Source organism: Tyto alba, unplaced genomic scaffold, assembly GCF_018691265.1.
Source record: "Tyto alba isolate M040663 unplaced genomic scaffold, T.alba_DEE_v4.0 Super-Scaffold_45, whole genome shotgun sequence".
NCBI classification, from domain to species: Eukaryota; Metazoa; Chordata; class Aves; order Strigiformes; family Tytonidae; genus Tyto; species Tyto alba.
Window position 1 is genome coordinate 29,553,286 of NW_024881321.1, and position 21,322 is coordinate 29,574,607.

Sequence of the window (21,322 nt, forward strand, 5' to 3'; positions counted from 1 at the left end):
TATACAAAACTTGCAACATACATGTATCAGAACAAAAGAAAAATTACCCAGCAGATCTGAAAAGTAATTATATCTTGAAAATCATCATTGAATGGAGACCTGTTTAGCAAAACACAACAAGGATTCAGTTTTATCCCAATCCTATTCATAATCTTTTTTAACTTATGTAAAGAACACCTAGAATAATACTAATAACATAGATGCAGCCATAAATATCCATAGAGAGATGTTACTTCTGAGGCAGAGCCTGCTTTTTTGAAGGGCGTGTAGAATGGGGCTTAGTGAACGGTTTATTTGAATGCAGATGAGTGGAAAGGCATCTAAGTACAAAGAATATGTTTACGTCAAATTATAGAGGTGTTATAGTGTGGTTATGAACAACTCAAAAAGATTCATGCTTATAGAACCAATCTTCAATGTAAAAACAGAGGGTTATTAAGTGGTAATAATGTTGTTACATATAGCATTCATCAAACTGTTACTGAAATAGTGGTATTGCATTTTAACACAAATAATTGACAAACTGGAAAAGCCAGGAAAAAAAGCCTTGCAGTGAGAGACTGAAGAAGCACCTGTTTAGCTTATACAAAAGCTTGATCATAATACACTAAGATTTGCGAGAGAAGAAAATTTCATATATTAAAAGTCTCTTTAATCTGTCAGGTAAGATGACAGTGAGAACCAGTAACAGGCAGGTGAAATTATACTAATTTAGAATAACAAGATCCTTTTAGCCACAAGTGAAGTTGTTTGGTATAATATCCCTAAGGACCCACTAAACTCTGTCTCCCAAATTCTAAATTAGATTCAATATCTTTTCAAAGTCCTGGGCTCTAAGTCATCCCTGAAGTTATGGACTGAAAGCAAAGTCCCTATTATAAAATTTCTTGGCTTATGTTGCTCTGGAGGTCAAGCTAGAAGATCATAATAACCCTTCTGGCCTGTAAATCCACTCAGTTAGGAAAAGAAAAGAGCGGACGAGCTAATGCCCACTAAATCATAACAAATTATGTGGTCAGAGTAAGTGCTAAAAGAATAGAGGAAGCAAGGAAATACTAAACATTAGATATGCAGACAGTCTGGAGGTTTTACAGATAATAGACAGCTTAGAACTGGATCTCTAAATCCAGAGAAGATGCATTCTTTTTTTTTTGTACTTGAAAAGGCAGAAGCATAAAAAGCTGTATTTTGATAGTATTTTACTGGTATTTTAATTTCAAATGAGCTACTAGTTCTGTATACTTGGAAAAATTAAACAGTACTGCTGATGGATGGCTTTCTTAGCATCTTCAAACATACTAACCCATTCAATGATGTGCTAGACTAGGTTCCTTTGAGCTCCTTTTTAAAATTCTCCCAATGCCTGGAAGGAATAATGGAGTGGTTTTCTGCATCTGGCAAAGTCTGACTTTTTCCCAGATACAGGTAATCCAAATAATATGCAAGCAGTGCACACAGATATTTCTGAGTAGCAGCTTTTAGTTTTTTGGTTTTTGTTTTTTTTTTTTTTTTTCCCAGTGTAATATAACAGTATGGCCAAGTTTATGGAAATAAATATACAAACATTTACAAATTACTTTGATTATACAACACTGATATTCCCCATGAAATACATAATATGTATTCTTAACATAATTTTTTATCAGACAGTGTCCCCAGGTCTACAAAGTATTTTAGTCTTAAATTCAAATACTCAAAACCAGCTATTTAGTGTAAGGTAGAGGAAGTGTTTGTTTTCACTAAGCGAATACACCATAAATTATTTTGATGTTGTTTTATTAGATTATATTAGTAAGAAAGAGCACGTGTGTGTATGTATGTCTCTGGTGCTCATAAATGGAAATGCAAAAAATATTCGGTTGTATTCCTTACAAGTCGAAATCTGGGTATATCATGTGGTGAAGGGCAGTTCATAAAACTACATGCATTACCTGCTTCGCAGAATGATGTAATTGGTTTCAGTGTAGCTCTGTGGTTTAGGCTCAATTATTACAACCCTGCCTACAGAAACTTGCGGAAGGACCAAGTAAATGCTCTGTGATCTTTCTACCCATTCAGGTGCAATTCCGAAAGCTCATTTTTCCAATTATATTTCTCATGTTCAGCAGAGGTATTGCAGGATTAAAATAAGTAACTAAATCTTTCTCTGCAGTGATGCATGGCACAAATGTAGCTTATTTTTCCTTAAACATAGAGGTGGTGTTACCTCTCATCCCCTGGCTAGACTCCAACTAGGCTAACTGAAGTTCTGTGTAAATAAATTCCTATGCAAGTTCAGGAGGATACAGAACAATTCACTTCCTGCCTTTTCCACTGACTCATAAGACAATTATTACACTTCTTTCAGTTTATCAGTCAATTAATCAGTTTAATTCAGGCTTCTGGGATAATGTTCCTTCTTCAGTGTTAGTCGTAAGAACTTACCTGTAAGTATTAGTAACATCTTCTGGGGAGTTAGTCATGTAATGTGAACAGAATTCCACGTAATTTTCTTGCTTTAAACGGAGTACAACAGATGTGTGATTTAAAAACTGATAGGAAATTGATGCAGAACTTCTGAGTGGCTACTCTGATTTTGTTTTAGTTTATTTAGGTTTGTCTAAACTCAGTTCAGATAGTTTATGTTAAACTGAGGTAATGAAAGCTATGTTTAACCAAAGTAAAAATGTACACATAAGGTTTTGTACCAATTAACTCGGTTTTTTTAATGTTTTAGAGTTTAACTGCTGCAATTTAAAATGTCTATTTACTTTCACAAATTTCACTGAACTGCTGTCTAGGGTTGCTGTGCACTTTTAAGAGATACCTCATGTCATGACCACCAGCAGCTGCTTAAGTGCATGCCATGGGACACATCTTTCTTTATTATCAGCATAAAGGCTGTTGTGGACTTTGGAGGAGGATTCTTCTGCTCAGTACGAACGGAGATTTTCAGCTAAGCCAAATCATATGCTGATTCTCATAGTTCTTATCTGTAATAAGTTTTTCTTGATGTTGTCAAAGATGTTTCCATTAGATCTGCAGAATATTTCTGGTACTTTTGATCCTTCAGTCTTCAGGTACAGTATTTATTATTACGAGACTACATCCCTTACTACACAAACCAGTAATATATTTCTTGCAGTGTTAATATTTGTGACTTCCAACCTACTTTAAACTGAGAGCAATATGGAGACAATGACTGATAACCTCCTAACATAAAAGTACTGACAAGGTCTCCTGCAGGCACTGTAATTCAAAGTAGTCTTTATGACTACAAATCCTCCATTATTGACTTGTCTGCTTATTCCCTTAATTTGGCATAGCTCACATTTCTTTCATTCTGAGTAGGTAATTTATTCATACACAAAGAATCTGGATAAGTGTTCCTTGTTTAGAGGTCAGTTTAGATACAGTTCCAAGACACGAGCTGAGAAATAAGTAATAGGATGTGAGCTGTATTCAGCAAAACGATCAAGCGGTAATTGTTTACACCGTATGTGAGTCCAACAGCTCATAGTTCTTATCTCCATGGCAGAGTAACTGATGCAGCAGAGATCTTCGCTGGCACCGGGGAACAGTTTTCACCATATGCTGTTCACAAGAAAAGGAAAACAGGAATTTTTTTGTATAGTGCATGCTTGTCCAGTATCAGTTACAGCACTGTATTTAGGAGCTTGTTTCTCCAGTATAAATATATACCGCAAAACACTAGACTTTAGTTCCTATGCTTTATTCCTTGCCAGTTCATCTGGCTGTCATTTATAATAGTCATAGTGATTATACGGTCACAAATAATGGCCATACACTGTCATAAACAAATCTATGCAATTGTATAGATACTTGTATTTTTATACAACATGCAGCTAATAGAAATAACTACATAAATGCCGATTTCTACTGGCTAAAGGTTTGGCAGATTTTGAAACTGCTTGCTACCATGTGGTTGACTTACTTAAATCAGTGGAAGCAGTTTTTATACTTTTTAAAGATATTTTAAAATAGCTACAGGGCAATCTTAAAACGAAACAAAACAAAAAACCCAAGCAAAACCAAAAAAGAATGCATATCCCAAACCAAAAGAAATTATTTAAGGGGTTTGAAAGTTTCCTGTCCCTTTATAATTTTTGCATATTTGAAGCCTATGATGGTATCCCACAACAATAAGCCTTATTCACATGGGTAACCACAATGAAACTACTAGAAATAATCACATGAGGAACAGCTGCAAGAGTGAATTTCTGGATGTGTTGTAAATAAGCAAATCATAAAACAGAATACTGAAATTTTCATGACTAGTATAGAATGAAAGGGCAAAGGTCAGTCATCTTTCCAAGAAATAAAGATAAATGCTTCATAATCAATCTTGGACTATACGACAGACTTCAGAATTTGTAACCTGGTGCAATGCTACCTAAAAGCAACATCTCATAATCAGAATAATCGTTCAAATGGTTATTTGAAACCTTTCAAATGTGACCAGTAACCAATGTGACTTAGGATAAACAGATTTCTTAGAAGGACAGTTGAAATTTGCTTCGCTGTTAAGCACGGCGTCTTGGAGGAGGATCCCTGGGTGGGAATCAATACAGACGGGCTCAAGATGCCTGCTGTCTCCCATTTTTCTATGAAACATGATAAATGGAAGCTCGTGAGCATTTGTCAGCCTTCATTTGCAAGGACAAAGGCAAAAGGTCATTTTAGTCTTGATCTCCTAGGTTTTCCTGATGTGTTGTTTTGGATGTATTTATGTTGTTTCAAAAAAAATACAGAAATGGAAAAGAAATTTACATTCAGAACAGTTCTTGCTTGCTACAGAATCTTGCTTACATTGCTTAGATTTTACTCCTCTGTCTTCCAAAAGCTACCAAACAGTCCTTACATTTAATTTTAATTGTGTGTGTGAACAAAATAAGTTGTCAACAAAACCACTGGGTTATTGTCTATTTGCAAGCTACATCTGCCTTGTTCTGTGTAGTATTAATTGTAGAAACCATGACATCCAAGAGCCTTCCAGAAGCTTATTAAGCAATGTGACTAACATGTTTTTTTCTAATGGAAAAAAAAGGTTGTTTGCTGGAATGTTTTGAATGTTTTTTAATAGTACATATTCCATCCATTCATCCTTCCACATATTATCTTATTTTTTTTCTGTTAGAGGAGAAGAAAATCACAGAAAGAAGCCTTCGAAGCCTGTAGTATAGAGTGGGGAAGTAATTGCGGGAGATCCCTGGAAGGCTCTGTCTCCTCCATTGGAAGTCCTTTCCCTGTAGAAAAGTCTCACATGTCAGAAGATGGAGTAGCCAAACACAGATTTATTTTGGAGCCATGTCATCCTTAGGTTCTCTCCTAAACACTCCACAGCTGTCCTCTAAACTGATAAATCCTTCAGAAGCTAACATGGCTTGTACTCCAAATAGAAAAGCAGCTGTAAGGAAACACAGGGCCACAGGGTTACTGGCACATTTCAGTGGCTGCAGCAGTGACAAATTGTAAACCTCACATTTGCTATACAAACAACCATATAAACATACATTTTTAAATATATATATTTTACACATATAACAAGTAAGCAAGCAAGGCCTTGTGTGTCATTTCTTCGGACTTGAATGTTGTTTCCATTTCTCAGCATTGTTGCTCAATCCTATAACAAGAGTGAGTAAAGTCCAACTAAATACAACTACTACTGTTTTCAGCAAGCTTTGCACTGATTTTGCAAATAAATCCATAATATGTTGGATGGTAAAAAAATGGTCTGCAGTCCTTATCATCTTTCAGATCTATGTTCAAATAACAGTCAAATGGGATCAAACAAACTGTCCTCTGTCTCTGTGGCTTGCTCAGCCAGCATTCCAGCCCTGTCGTTTCTCACTTTCTCACTTTCTCAGGGTCATTTCCTTGCATCTTAATTTAAAGAAAAGGGGTCATCTGAGTTTGCAGAGCACAGATTTGTTTGGGATACCATCTGTCTTGCAGTATCATCCCTAGATTTGTTGCCTGCTGAGCCTTATTAAATCACGTCTTCCTTTCTTTCTTCAGATTTTCTATTATGCTCTAGTTACCTTCACTCATAGTTTCTCATTGTCTAAATGATTATTTCAAGAAAAAATACCCTTGTCTTTCTTCCAACTGAATCCACCCATTACCTTCTTTCTTTCTCTTCCTTTAGTTTGTGAAGTCTGCCTAAGTTTTGTTCCTTAGAGTAAACACAGTTTTTACTGTTCTTATCACGTACTTTCCTGCTCAAAATTTCTTTAACCTGTTTTAAGTATTGGGCATATCCCTAATAAATTTAAAGGGGAGAGTTCCATAACCTGAAAGGGTTGTTAGAAAATGCTGCTCTAAGTAGATAATCCAGTATAAGGTAAAAGAACCAGATCAAAGAACAAATAATTAGAGGTTAGGACCAGAAAGAAAAAAAGTCACTAAAATACCAGAACAATGTAACAGAAAAAGAAAAGAAACAAAGTATTTAAGCTATCCCGTTAGGACTAAGCGTAAGAGGAATGGTGTAGAGGAAATTCTGACTTCCAGTTAACAATTCTGCTGCTGCAGTTTTAACTTCTTGTAATTGTAACCTAAGAGTTTCCTGGAAGCTGCTAGCACGGAAACACATTCAGCCTACTGAAAGGCAAGTTTAGCAAGCCAAACATTTTACTTGCTGTTAAAATGAACTTGAAGTCTGAATTTAGTCCATTTTTTTAGTCTATCACATTGGGTGTTATAAAGCTGCAGTGAACCAAGGTAATATAGTACCTATAACCATGAGTTTAAAAGAGCAAATTCATCAAACAGTAAAATATATATATATATATAATTTTGTCTGAGATCAGACCTGTGAAAAAACTACTGCCCTGTGTCACCTTTTCCTTCAAAAATTAACTGTTCCCTTGCCCACAAGTCTATATTTGTTTAGACTGAAAAGAGAGAATAACTGATTTAAAAAGCAGAGTAAGCCGGCATCCTAGAAAATTGATGTGCCTTTCCACTCAAAAGAGTATTTTGTTTCAGCAGCCAGAGGCACTAATGAAACCCAGTGGTCAGCTCCCCGAGCAGGGGTGTGAGCACCGCGCCAGGGCTGCCCTGTAGCAACGTCGTTCCCAGTAACTTCCAGCACCCCAACATCCCAACTCTCCCTGGCCACCAGCTGCCATCACAGCACGGTGTCTCCAGCCAGATCTCCAGCCCCGTAGCCTTTCCGTAGGCTGAGCTTCTCTTAAGCAGCACCTCATATCAGCTCTAGGTGTGGCAACAGCAGTGTAAACTCTAGTATGGAAAAGTTGACTAGGTCTACAGCACCCCATGGAAGAGGCACTGGGTTGTGCCAGATGTGGTATATTGGTGACAAATGTTAAGGAAAAGCCTACTGTAATGGCTGGATGCTGCAAAATCTGAACTTCAGATGCTGGCTTCTACCACAGCCTATGGGAGCTGTCTTCACACAAATGGGTAACAAAGCCCCTTACACCTGTGATTTTTATTATCATAAGACTCTTTTTCAGGTGGCAAAGAGTTGGCAGAGTGTCCCCGTCGTGCCCCAACAGAATACCCTGAGGCAGCAGCCCAGACAGAGATGATTTTGCTTACGGCAATAGCTGGGAGATGTATGCTAGAGGGGGTGTCAGGTTGTTTGGGTTTACACTGAGTCCTGGAGAGGCACCACTGCAGTCCTGAGGAAGCTGCAAATATCCAGTAACATTGAGATCCCACCACAGGCTTTGCGTGCGACTCCCACGTGGCGAAGGCCTATACAGCTTAAATGGCTCAGTTCTGTTTTCAAAACAAAGTAGATGTTGAAGTTGAGGTACATCTCACCACCTAAATAGTTGCTTAAAGCCTGCTATATGGATAAAGGACAGCAGCAAGTATCTCCAGAGGGCAGTAAATTTGATCTACTTCAGCCATTTACCATAGAGTGAGATGAATCGCTCTCCGGAGGTGTCTCTTTCTGACCATCAGCGCTAAAGGAAGTATAATGCAACTAGTATAGCTATGGATATCCATCTTTTAAATACCTAACATTCCTCCCCGGAACTGTCCTGTGTGAGATTCTCTCTCCAGCTGCAGCCTGAGGGAGGATGAATGTGTAGAACTGGAACTTTGACAAGGATACTGATGGGATAAATTTGCACCATACAATCAAAATGAATTGTAAAATCACAGGATAGCTCATCTAGTCAATACAGTTGTGTCAGTGAGGTCAGCACAGCGCCTGTAAGCTGTGCCCCTTACAAGAGAAACACAGGATTGTGATCTGAACTCTTCCCAAGTAGAAATTTCCTTTGGCAATTCAAAATGTGTCTGACTGTACTTTTCATTCAGAGATACAGAATGGAATAAACCTTCTTCTGTTTTATACTCAGAAATGCACGTGAACAAAACACCCTCACCATGTAGTCTTAGGGAGTCTTTAGACTAGGTGTCTGTGTTTCATATACTTTTAAAAAGAAGGAGGAAAAAAAAAAAAAAAAAAAAAAAGAAGGAAAATTACCCATGGTAGTATTTGCATTAATAGAATTCTGTGGATCGTTAACAGATTTTGTACAGTTTAATAAAACTAGGCTCTGAAATATATTACATGTACTTCAATTATCTGACTGGTAAAATGAGACTTGGGAGTTTATATAATAGAGTTTGTTGCCTATAAGTTTTCAGTAGAAGTGTCAAAGAATGACCTATCTGTATTCATAACTAGTTCTGGTTCTAATAAATATATAAAAAACTTAGCATGACTTAAACTTACAGTTTTGAACATAACATGTAAAAATAAACTCCTGTAAGTTATTACATAAATAAATCAAACATCATGTAATATTCAGAGAAGTCTAGCAAAATCAGTGATTTTATTACTATTAATGTCTACCTTAAAAGTGTTGCCAGCTCTACTCACACCAAGAAGCATCTTTCTTGCTCCCTGAAAAGCCTCCTTGAAATTAAAATATTTGTTGGGAAATATGGTAAGAATCCTAAAAAATGCAAAGTTAGGGCATTAGAATTGCTAGCAGAATCAGACTTGATTTAACAATACTATATCTGCAAATATAAAATTAATTAGCCATTCAAACACTATCTTACCTACAGCTGATGTGCTGTAGGTATCAGCCACCCATAAATATACAAAGATGGACAAAATGTATGTTTTATTTAATTGTTCTAGATATCAAATCCCTATGATTTTGTAAAAGGAACTGTTTTCCATAAGCAAGTTGGTTTATCTACAATAGATGCTGACACAAAATTTCAGAGAACATCTGCTGTGACAAAAGTCACTACTACACATACTGAAAAACTGTTTAAGTATAAGCTGGTTTAGAAGTCAAATTAAGTAAATGCTTAATTATGTGAAGATAATTTTTTTTCAGGCTGAGACTTTGCTTATACCTTTAAATCTAGTTTTAACGATGATTTTCTAACTTTGCCCTTCTCAATAACATTATTCCTTTCGAAAGACTACATCACCTATAATATACTTTTCACTCCTCATTGATTCAGCTGCTTTTAGGGTTGTCATAACTGTGGCAGTTCAATTACTTTATTTCTGCCTACCATTTCCTTTTCTCATTAAAGCTGAACATGCAGCTTTGAGAAGGAGCTTTTGCAGCACACTCGGTGTAAGATGGTACTCAGAGGCATGAATGAAATAGCTGACAATGGTGATAGTCCTTGTGAAAGCTTTGCATTGATGCTTGAAAGGCTGCAGTGGTTTCCTATTTGTCACTATTTGTATATCGGCATGTTGCAATTGGATCTTTAAAGTGCTATGTGGTCTGGATCCTATCTATTTACAATGCCACTTCCGTCACAGTGACAGCTGAGATAATCACATCTGCATTGGTTTGCAGCTCAGATACCAGTAAGTGACTAAAATAGTAAAAAGAGAAAAGAAAAAAAAAAAAAAAAAAAGGAAGAAAGCCCACGTCCAGGTCAGGTCCTTGACTTTGTCAGCGGTTGAACCAAAAGAGTCCAAGGACACGTCACAGAAATGAAAATAACTGTTTTAAAATGTTTGCTACCATACTTGCGATAGTTTGAGTTTAGACAGGGCTTCATGGGACAAATGGTTTTGTTTCAGGAAACACTAGGACAAGACCTGGGGCTGACCACATCCACATCCATATCCAGATGTGGTCAGGAAATAAAAAAGTTATTTTGTTTTTCTTACAATAACTGTGCGTCTTTGAAAAACTCTCCACACAGATTCCATTCTTGGGGTGCACATGAACTCACCACCAGTGTTAGCTGGGGCTTGTGCTCCCACCCTGAACAATATAGGTATATATTGCAGACTGAATGACCATTTGGCTTCCCCTACAGTAAAGGATTCCAGAGCTGCAGAAATCTGTGGCACTGGGAAAGAAATGGGAATTCTCAACTTCGCGTGGGTGTCACTTCTCAAAACATTACCACTACTTTTTTCTCCATTAAGAAGAAATGTTAACAGAAATGTTCTGTTCCTGGTGGTAACATGCAGTTATCTAATGGCTTGTCACTGAGTAACATAGCCTACATTATGACTACAAGATGTTCCCAAAGCAGCACTGGCTTCTGACAAGAGAGTGTTTGCTAAGAGTAGTGTCTGGTAAGTGGGTGTCAGAGTTGTCCTACCTGCTTTGCAAATGCAACCTGGTGGCAGAGCTTGGATGGGCACACAGAACTCTGCCTGTGCTCCAGGAGGATGAGCTGAGGCTCAGACATAAAATACCTCAGCCTGGCATCAGATTGTCATGGATAACCTCTTAATGTTTCCTCTTTTCTTCTGGGAATAGTACTGGCGTATCCTTGAATTATTTTCAGTCTCAATTGAAAACCCCTACAACATGTATTTAAAGTCTTACTCTTCTGGGGTAAAGCAGAGTTTAGGAAAGTAAGTCAAGATGTAGAAGGGAGTGATTTTCATGGAACTTCAAGACAGCTGGAAATAGGGATAAGCGGAAATGACTGAAATATTGCAAATATTGCATTCTTGAATGCTGTTATGAGACCCTGGATCTTCTCTATCCTTCCAGGTGATGTAATGGCTACCAGAAAGGCAGCCTTTATTGAAATGAAGAGCTGAGTCTTCTAATAGCATACTTCAGGCCAAAAAGAAAAGTCCAGAAGTACTGAACAGCGACATGATGTGGGCTGAGTGGCATCTGTGATATTTCCAGAGCCCCTCACAATACTACACTTCCCAAGGGATAAGCCTTGTCTTTCACTGGAAAGTGAAAGTTCCAGAACTGGATGAAAACTTATTTTTCATCACCATGAACACAGTGTGAGCTGAGCTTTGTACTCAAGGGTGTCATAAAGATATTGGAGTCTCGAGGCAGTACAGCGAAGGCCTCTACTGTGCCTTCTAGCATATGTGGATTGTCTACACAGCCTACAACTGAGCGCCATTCTGTGTGGCCACAGTGCACCTAACTGCAGCTCCTGCACGGGTCAGGTATGCGATGCGCACACACGAGGTTGGCTAAAGGCAGCACTGAAGGTATGGGTTGTGTACAGTTCATCTGTTTAACTGCAGAGGCTGCTTACTGACAGTCCCCAAGAGCGGCCAGCTGCTCCAAAAATACAGGAGAAGCCACATCTTGTGTAGAGCAGTGCCAGAGGTCCTGTAAAGTCTGCAGCAATCCTAGCCCTGGCTGGTTAGTCTCACACTGAGGGCTCGGGCCCGCCACTGTTCCTGTAGCCTCACAAACCTTGACAAAGGCACCTTTCTTTTGGCAGGTTTTTATACATTCTCCTCTTGCTAGAAGTAATCCTGTAGCTTTACCTTTTTTTGGATTCAGTCCCTGGATGCCAGACCTCTTGCCCAGCCGCAGCTTTGCAGATGCTTGCAAAGCCACCTGCAGCAGTTAGTGTTAAATACTTCTCTCAAGGAATCTGTGACCAGAGTCTTCCTAAGATGACTCTGAACATTTCCCTCCAACTAGCTTGGCTCCCAATTCACCTAGAGATAGCACGAACAGCAAAAATCAAAAGACACGCTGTTAGTCTGCTGCCTAAAGCCCTTCAGTGTTTGCAGGCCTTGTTGCACAGAAAGGGACTTCTGATTCCCGACAACCCTCCCATAGTCCTGCCTCAGCCTTTGCCAGATCACTCTCCTTAAGACAGTGCACCCCTGTTACTGACGACTAGCTAGCCAGAGTGAGAACACACTTTTTTTCCTTTGCCAGCCTTTTATTGCTATAGATTTTCCCAAGTACCAGTGGCCTTTGGCATCACGCTGGCTTGCACACCTGAGCGCAAATACCCCATTTGTTCTCCGAACAATGCTTCCTTCTTTCCTTCCTTGCTTTGCTCGCTCATTTGTTCTCCTGGTGCGCTGTACAGTCAATGCTTGCACAAAGCATTCCTCTGAGCTGGTGGGGCTGCTGTCATCCCTCCCAGCCTGCTGTGAGCAACCTGCTACTGCTGGCAGGCTCTTGCAGAGTGATGTAATCCTGTGCAGATCTTACACCACCAGCCCCACGCCAGATATTGTGTTGGCTCATGTTGTTTGTTACAATGTGTATAGCTCCTTAATTTTGTTTTATTTTTTTCCAAAGGATTTGAAATTTGATCCGTGCTTGTCTTTCTGCTTCTGAGCTTTTCTGTTGGAGAGCTCTGAAATCTCTGTGTTGGCATCTCTGCAAGGCTATTGTCCTTCGTCTTGATTGTTCCAGCTGGGCTAGGTAACTTCCTCTGTTTCACAAACTGTAGTTGTTTTGTTAACATTTAACCCAAGTCTTTCAGCTTTCCAATCTTATGCTCCCGGTCCAAACAGTCTTGCCTCATCCAAGTCAACTATTCAAGACAGCCAGCCCTATATCAGTCAACCTTCTCCAACATTTCACCCTATTTACCTACCTTCTGATGAAAACAGCTTGCTTATATGCTTCAATTCACTTCTACATGTGTACATCCTGGCTCTTTCATGATTCATTTGCCTGGTTTCATGAAACAGTATCAAAGGTATTAAGTGCTTCAGCTCCTTGCCAGAAACAAAGCTAGGACCTGGCTGGTTTCCATTTTGCTGCAGTTGTAGTATTGTTATAGTCATTATCTTCAAATACCCAGGTGAAATAAATTTTGTAACAAAAAAGGCAAAATACCTTTCATTAGCCTGACTTTTTTACTGGCACATCTCTGATTTCTCCTCCCAGACAAAGGTCAAAAACATCCCCACTTATCCTCTACCTTTCCAGACATTTTCAGCACTAGCGAACCAATGTGCAGCTCCACTGTCCCACTCAGACATTTTCTTAGTTTCTTTTCTTCACGATAGTTTTTGTTTACTCAGCAATGACTCAGAACAGAAAAGTATGAAAGAGGTCATCCTATTTGTTTCTCAGCCTTGTAAAGGTGCAGTTACCATCCCCAACAAGAAACTGAAGACTTCTTTTGTGAATGGATGTTACCAAGAAGCAAGAGAAGCCACAGTGCCATGGTCTGGCATGTATGCAAGGTGACTTGGCCTAAATTAATTAACTTAATTGAGTGGAGGTAAGAATTTTCCTCAAATTAAATACATTGGAAAGAGAAAGGATTTACAGACTGTTAGGAGGAACCCGAAAAGGGTTTGTTCTTCTTCCTGTGCCTTAAAAGCCCGTGCACCAGTGGCAATAGCCTGGAAGGAACTTCTGCAGGAATCCTCTCACCAGACAGATGCTAAATCCTAACAGGTTAGAAAGGTGATTTGTTCATGCTCAAGGTGGGTAAATAACTTCAAATGTACAGTTTATATGTTACTAAATGAGGCAATATAAACAAGCCAGTATTACAATTTGGCAGTTGCTGTGTAACATGGGAAAACACAGATATTCCAGATGCTTTTGTAAGACATTTAACACACACAGGGGAGTCTGAATATTGAGGAACACTGTAGAGGTGACTGGAATCTCTCCTGTCTGTCTCAATGCATCTGGATCTGGGTCAGCAAAGCTCACTGAAGCATATGTGCGCATTTCAGGATTTTACATCTACCCTCTGACTGCAAGGTTACAGTGTTGACTCAACCTCCAGTTTACACCCTCTCAGATTTCCCCATCTTCAGATTTTTTTTCACTCTGTCTGTTGTAGGAGATCTTACAAAACAGGACTTGAGATCCTTTTGTAAACATTGCTTTTGAGTAAAATTAACATGGCGTTATAACACCAGATTTACTGGTTATTAATTGTCAATAACTGAGGGGTTTTTTTTGTGTTTTTTTTGTTGTTGTTGTTGTTGTTTTGTTTTTGTTTTTGTTGGGTTTTTGTCTGTGGGGTTTTTTTGGTTGGTTTGTTGATTTTTTTTAGGATTGACACTGATTTCTTGTTCCTGGCTGAAGGTACCTTGATTCGGTGCTATTGGCAACCCTTTGGCAGCACTCTTCAAAATCATGCACCTTACTGTGGTAATTTCCTTCTAGCAATATGCTTTGTAATTCGTTACTTTAAAGTAACAAAAATCAGATTTGTTTAACTTTCAAGGAACAACCACCAAGAAGTGATGAGTCTCTGTTTCCTCACTTCTGAACAAGATACGGAGAATGGTGCAAGAAAAATTTAATTTGGGACAATATATGTTCCATGTAATATTCACAAGTACCTAAATCACACTTCAGGTGTTACAGATGCTTTGTCTATTCTATTCATAAATCCTTACGTGACTCTCATTGAGTGACTACCTTTTGGGGAAGGAGAGGCAGGGCAATTTGCCTACAGCAGCACAAGTCATGGGTGGAATGAGGATTACAACACAGGATTTCCTGCCTCCCAAATGTCTTCTGGTTCTTCCAGAACAGGCTGCCTCCCAAGCAGGTAATTACATACATATCAGTCACACCTCTTATAATTTTCTTATCTTTATTTATGAGGTGTGATACTTAACTCAATTGTACTTCACTGTATTAATTAGCTGTGCTTTACAAAACAACTCAGAGAAGTTTTTCATTTGCACGTTCATGAAGTCAGCTCCAAGAAAGGTGTTAACTAAGTTTTAAACAAGGCTAGACAAAAAACTCCCAAAGCCCAATTACAATATATTTAAAGGTACTTATATCTCTGCCAACAAAATATGGCAAAGCCATTTAATCACCCACAACTATGAGGGAAATTTAGTCACAAAGAAAATTATAGCTGCATGTACTGTTTCTGTTCAGGCAAGAGAACTGCATGCTTAAACAAAATGAACTTTAAGATGGTTAAAAGAAACTCACGCACTTTATAAGTGAGATGCTTTTATATAGAGTGGTAAGAGAAAGCTGTATCTGTGCTCAGTTGTGGAGGAGGAGGAAGCCAGATCCTCAACTGTAAAAAACTGATTTTGGCTCAAGGGAATGAATGGATGGAGCTAGACTGACTTAATCCATCTAAGAATCTGCATCAAATTTTCTTACAACTCATAACCATGAAACTTATCATAGAATGTTTTGGGTTGGGAAGGACCTCAAAAATAAGCTAGTTCCAACCCCCCTGCCCCAGGCAGGGCCCCTTTCCCCCAGCCCAGGGTGCTCCCAGCCCCGTCCAACCTGGCCTGGAACCCTTCCAGGGAGGGGGCAGCCACATCTGCTCTGGGCACCCTGGGCCAGCGCCTCACCCCCGCACAGGGAAGAATTTCTTCCTTATGTCTAATCTAAATCTACCCTCTTTCAGTTTAAAGCTGTTATCCCTCGTCCTATCCCTACACTCCCTGATAAAGAGTTCCTCCCCACCTTTCCTGCAGTCCCCTTTAAGTACTGGAAGGCCAGTATGAGACTTATGAGGCTTTCAACTCTGAAATTCATTTTGACAGGTGGAGAGAGGATGATTGTATTGAAAGCAGTCATGCCCACACATTGAGGAAACTGTTGGCCAATTTTGTTAGATTTGTTGTATTGTTTTGTTTTCCATGTCACTGAACAATTCTGCTTTCCATTCCAGTCATGCAGTATTTTTTCATCTGGGTTTGGTGGGTTTGTTTAAAAATACCTCAATCTTTTGACATTTTATCCAACCCAAATTGCTTCATTGTTTCTGAAGAATTCTTGCCTCTCTGCCTCTATTGAAGAAGGGGAAAATAGCAGTAGGGATGGCAGCTGTGCACATCAAGACTACTGCTAGGTGATACTCCCCAGAATACCTAGAGATGTGACTATAAAGTCTGGGCACAGAGTTTCTGTATACTTTCAACTATTTTGAATGTATACAGGCACAATCCATTTCTTAAAATTCATCACTTTCTGACCTGCTGCCTCTGACCCCTTCTGATCTCCCCAAAGAAGAGCCATGTTGTCTAGCTGTGTTTGAAGATCACCAGTAGGTTTGCCCAAGAAGTTCAAGAAAACATAACAGGACCATTGCTCTCTCCTTTACATAGCTGGTCTGGACCAGGGAGCAGAGCATATTACGAAATAAGAGTAGTAATGCTTTATTTTTTTTTTTTTTGGTATGAGTTAGTGTATAGGTGAAATAGGGCAGAAGTGACCCTACACAGTACTGCAGATTGCATTTCCCAAAACACATGAGTCAGCCTCCCCAGATAATAAAGTGCCTTTTACGATTTTTGGTGTTTTCCTTCTGAATCTCTGTGGCAAAATTGCATCACAATTTTCAAACCTTTCTTAGCAATGTCAAGACCTCAAAGCTTTTCCTTTGGAAAAATCAAAGCAGAGATTCTCAGGAAATCTCTGGATTTCAGTCTCTGGGATTAAAAGACAACCACAAAATATCATAAATCTCGTAATAAAATAACAGAATGCTGTAATACATATGGGATGCTTACTCATCTTGCAGTCTCTCCAGTGCTGAGGCAGAATGGCAAAGGCGGGTACAGAAACACACGCTGCTACCGGCTTGTTTGTACGTGTACCCCAGACAAATAATTCCATGCTCCAGGGCTGTCAGACATGGTGAGCAAAATAGATGCCTGTGTATATATCTATATCTATATATATATATATATATATCTATAGATAGATGGAAACAATTTGAATCTGAATTCACATGAATGTGAAAGGCGAATCAAACCTTTACTTTTGTGTAATTTTTGAGTACTTGTCTACATTCATCGAAGCAGAAAGGGAAATATGTAGAGTCAGCACATAACCTAGTCATGGGGTTTACAGACAATGAGAAATCCCCATATAGCCACGTGCAGAAATAGCCCCTTCTGAGCACTACATTCATGGATTAGGGGGTGTTTGGGGCTGTGTCTGAAAGAGGTGAAATAGCTGAGCAATACAGCACCATAGTGTGTCTCTCTCATGTAAGGTCACACTTCTTATGAAGGTAGTATTAAAGGTAATGGTGGAGTACATGTGTAAGTGCTTTGGCCCCCTGAATTACCTGGACAAATTCCCAGCTAGAGAGACATTTGATTCCCACTTGGAAACTTGAACTGGAGAACAGTTTTTTTACCATCATTGTCTTGTTCCCAGCGTGTTCTTGTGATCAGAGTGGAGACACCCAGATGACCCTCAGTTTCTTTTAATCACCTGTGGCTGTGAGATGGCACTGGCTCACATCTGTGTCTTCACACACCTCAGCTTTCCTTCTCTCCATAATTCCTGTAAATACCGACAGCACTATCTAGGAGCTGATGTGTGAGCCAGCATAACGCCTGGCATGTCTCCTTGTTAGGCTTCCATTCCCCCTTCATATGGGGTATTTTCTCCTGGTGCCTGAGCTTCGAGACTTAAAACCCCCACTGTCTGAGGTCTGTGTACTCTTTCTCTTCTAAGGAAGAGTCCTTTAAAACAGTGAGCATTCCGGATTCCTTTTTTTATCTAGGTGAATACCAAATCCTTGGTTAATGCAACACCTCAAAATCCTTCCTAAAAGGGACATCATGCTCTTGATTCAATCACTCTTGAGTTTATTGTTTCTGAATCCTTGTTTATCTCCTCCTCTGTTTATGAGTGATCTAATGCGATTATAAATAATTTGTTTGAGACTGCTCATCCATTGCTTCAGCATACATTTTAGTTAGGACTGATGACAGGTGTCTGAGAAATAAATATTGCTAGCTGGTGAGCACAACTTATGAAAAATTCCACCAAACATGTTTACATGAAGCAAAAGCCTGAAACAACAAATGCTAGAAAGATGCTGTGTACCAAGTGATAGCATCGAGTCTGTTGCTGGTGTTTTGTTTGCAAAAGTTATTCTGTGTTGGGTTATGCTAAACCTCAAGACAGCTTTTCTTGCAGAATAGGAAAGTCTGTGCAGAGGGCAGGTATTAAATAGCTATTAAACTCTAATTGTGTCTCATACCTATTGCACAAGACTTTCCACACAGAGACAAGCCTTAAGAAAAGGTCAGTTGACATAGGAAGAGGGTGGATGAGGCATTTGGGACCTGGCACTTTTGTCACACAGAATATGAGGCCACACCTCCATTTACAGTCTTTTGAGCCCACATAATTTAATTAAGCTCCTCTCTTGACATAAAGCAGCATGACTGATTGAAAGACTAGGTATTCGTGCAAAGAAACTGGCAGAGCTGTAGTAGCATCCAGCTCCCTCATACTTGATCAGTGGGAATGTGCAGGATCAGTCCATCAAATTATGAGCACTCTCACAGCAAGAAAGAGACAAAATAATCCCTGCTGGGTCAGGAGACAGTCTGGTTATGAAAGCAATACTTCCGTCAGCAACTATTGCTAGGTGTAAAAGTGGTTTATCAGACAGACTACCCCATTTTTTTTATCATATCATGAATAAAAGACCAAACACTCATTTTTACACCATGATTTAAGGGGGTAGGGCTATTGGTCAATAAGCCTTTGTAGGAGATGGGAACATATGTTGCTTAATCATCTCCTCAAACATACAGGCCAAAATCTAGAGTTCCTTTCAAACATGCTCACATTTTTTTGCTTGACTAAATTGCTCTTTGTAAATATATTCAAATGTCCTTCATTCCTTGGATCCATGGAAAGCCAGACAGGGTGCTAACAGAGGGATCATAATTTCTACGGTCGGTCCAGACAAGACAATGTTAGCACCTGGGTTTTGACAATACTATCTGTTGGTTCTCATGAATTCAGCTTTCTTGATGGATATGACATCTAAGGAAAAGCAACAGTATCGCTCCTCCACCTCTACCTCTGCCCACTATGAAAGTCTACCTGATTTTTTTTCCACGATCTAATTAAATCCTTGAAGGTTTTAATTCAGCAGTGAGTAATCTACTACCCACTTGCATCTCAGTTCTGTTCTTAAAGGTCTAAAACACTATTATCTTGAATCCAGGCCAATGCCTTGTTAATTATGGCTATGTCTGAGAAGATCATCTTGGTTAATACTATATCAGCCAGACAAAATGAAGAAATACAATACGTGATGAAAGACACACACCCTTTATAATTTTCCATCTCGATAAAGTGTTTCTCAGGCCCCACCCTAAATTCTTACCATAGATGGTTTCACAATGTCATTTGAATGAAGTGATCCACTTACTGATTTTCTTCCTTGAGCTTCTTTCAGAGAAGGGAGAAGCCAGGCTGCATACTCCCTGTATTTAGAAAGTATTAGCCTTCTACTTGCAAAGAACTTTGAAACTTCCTTAAGCATGCTTGTAGTAATCACCAAAGCAGTGGTGAGTCATCAAATTTCAGTTCAAAGTCTATATAATCAATTTTTAAATTATATTAGGATTTGTTCCAACATAGCACAACGAGATCTCTTCCCATTTTCTGCTTGTGTCAGGCAAGGGTTCATTCTCTTAGGCTGAAGCTGCTGATGGGGCTTTTTTGCAGGTGTCATTATTTTTGATTACTATGAAATAGCCACCTGATGATCAGTCCAGGTTGCCATTAAGCACTTTCCATGACAGAAGCACCAATATTAGACAAAATGACTTTTTAAACTGTGGGGTATTTTGGTGGTGCAGTACCTTGACCTCTTTAGCTGGCCTCCCAGAACCTCCTTAGTTTTAGCTCGCAGATTATGGACTGTGTGTGTTGTGGTTGCATATGTGCACATACACAGAATATCTATCAACAAGCACTTCCCAAGAAAAGTAACTTACCTGCATATTATTTGGAGGGTTTTGCTGTGTATTGCCTATATACACACTCATCAGGCCCTATACCATTTGGATTTTACAGAGGGAAGACACTTTTTGCACATCTTTTGTCCTTTGTGTGGAACATGAAGGGTACCCAGCACAAAAGACGTCCTAGCTAGGCAGTGCAGCTCAGAAAACCCTCTAGTTGCATGAACTTACAGAAAAAAAAAAAAAAAAGACTCATACAAGGCAACCAGAATTTTTCAAGATAATTCAGCAACTCTCCTTTTACTATTTCTCTTTATCTCATTTTCATATTTTCTTTCTCTTTTTTAAGTCATTCTTCTACCATGCACAGACCACCTGGGCTCTATCCCATTGCTGTTACCTTTCTTGTCAATCCCACTTGCCACATCTCCTCCTCAGAGCTTTTTATGGATTCCTCCTCTGCCAGTAGCAGGTTTAAGACCTGCCAAGTTGCATAACCCCAAGGGTGCCTCTGTTTTTTTCCCCGTCTCTTGCTCCACCCCGTGCTAATTCCGCACATTCCACCCAGCCTTCCCCTCAGACCGCTCCCTTCCTCTCTCCTTTTGCTCTCGCCTTAGTATCTTCTTTCAGGCCATCACCACTCACAGGGAGCCCAGGCGGCCTCCCGCCCCGTGTTAGCTATGCATCCTCCCGCTCCCCTCTCCAAACAAAGCGGGAGGGTGGCAGATTCCATCTGTTCCCTGAATCATCCCGGCTGTGACCGGCACTTTCCATCTGCCCTGACTCACTGCAGCGCTGACCGCGGTTTGGAAGTTTAAAGTGTGCCCATCTGAGCCAAACCCCGCTGAAAACACAACCGGACTCTCGCTGTTGGATTTAGGGCGCTTGGAATCAGGCCATAAATCATCTGGGGCTGACATGCTCTTTTTTGGTTGCAACTTTTTTCTTTCCTGTTTCACAGTGTTTTCAAGTGTTGCATCAAATGCAGGTACTTAACCCCCAAAGCAGTGCTTTTCCTGGACTTTCCCGTCTCTTTCTTTTTACACAGTGACCTTCAGATGAAAACAGTTTACCTACAAGTAAGCAAAATTTCTGGGGTTTGTATGACATCTAAATGCAGCCTAGCATACAAAGGCTTCATTTTTGCCCCCAAATGTACGTGTTGCCAGCGAGATCACTGGTGCTTGCAAGCTGCTTCTCCTGTACGTACAAACATACCAGTTCTTGCTCATATTGATGGATAATATGTTTCAATCATTTGTTATTGAGAACCCCAACCATGCTGTTGTAGAAAGACTAACCACACTAAAATCTGGAATCACAGCTGTAGGAAAATGACTGAAAATACTTTCTTCTCAAGATACTTGCACATATCAAATTAATCAAAAGTAATGTCCTGCCCAGTATTCTTAAATGAAT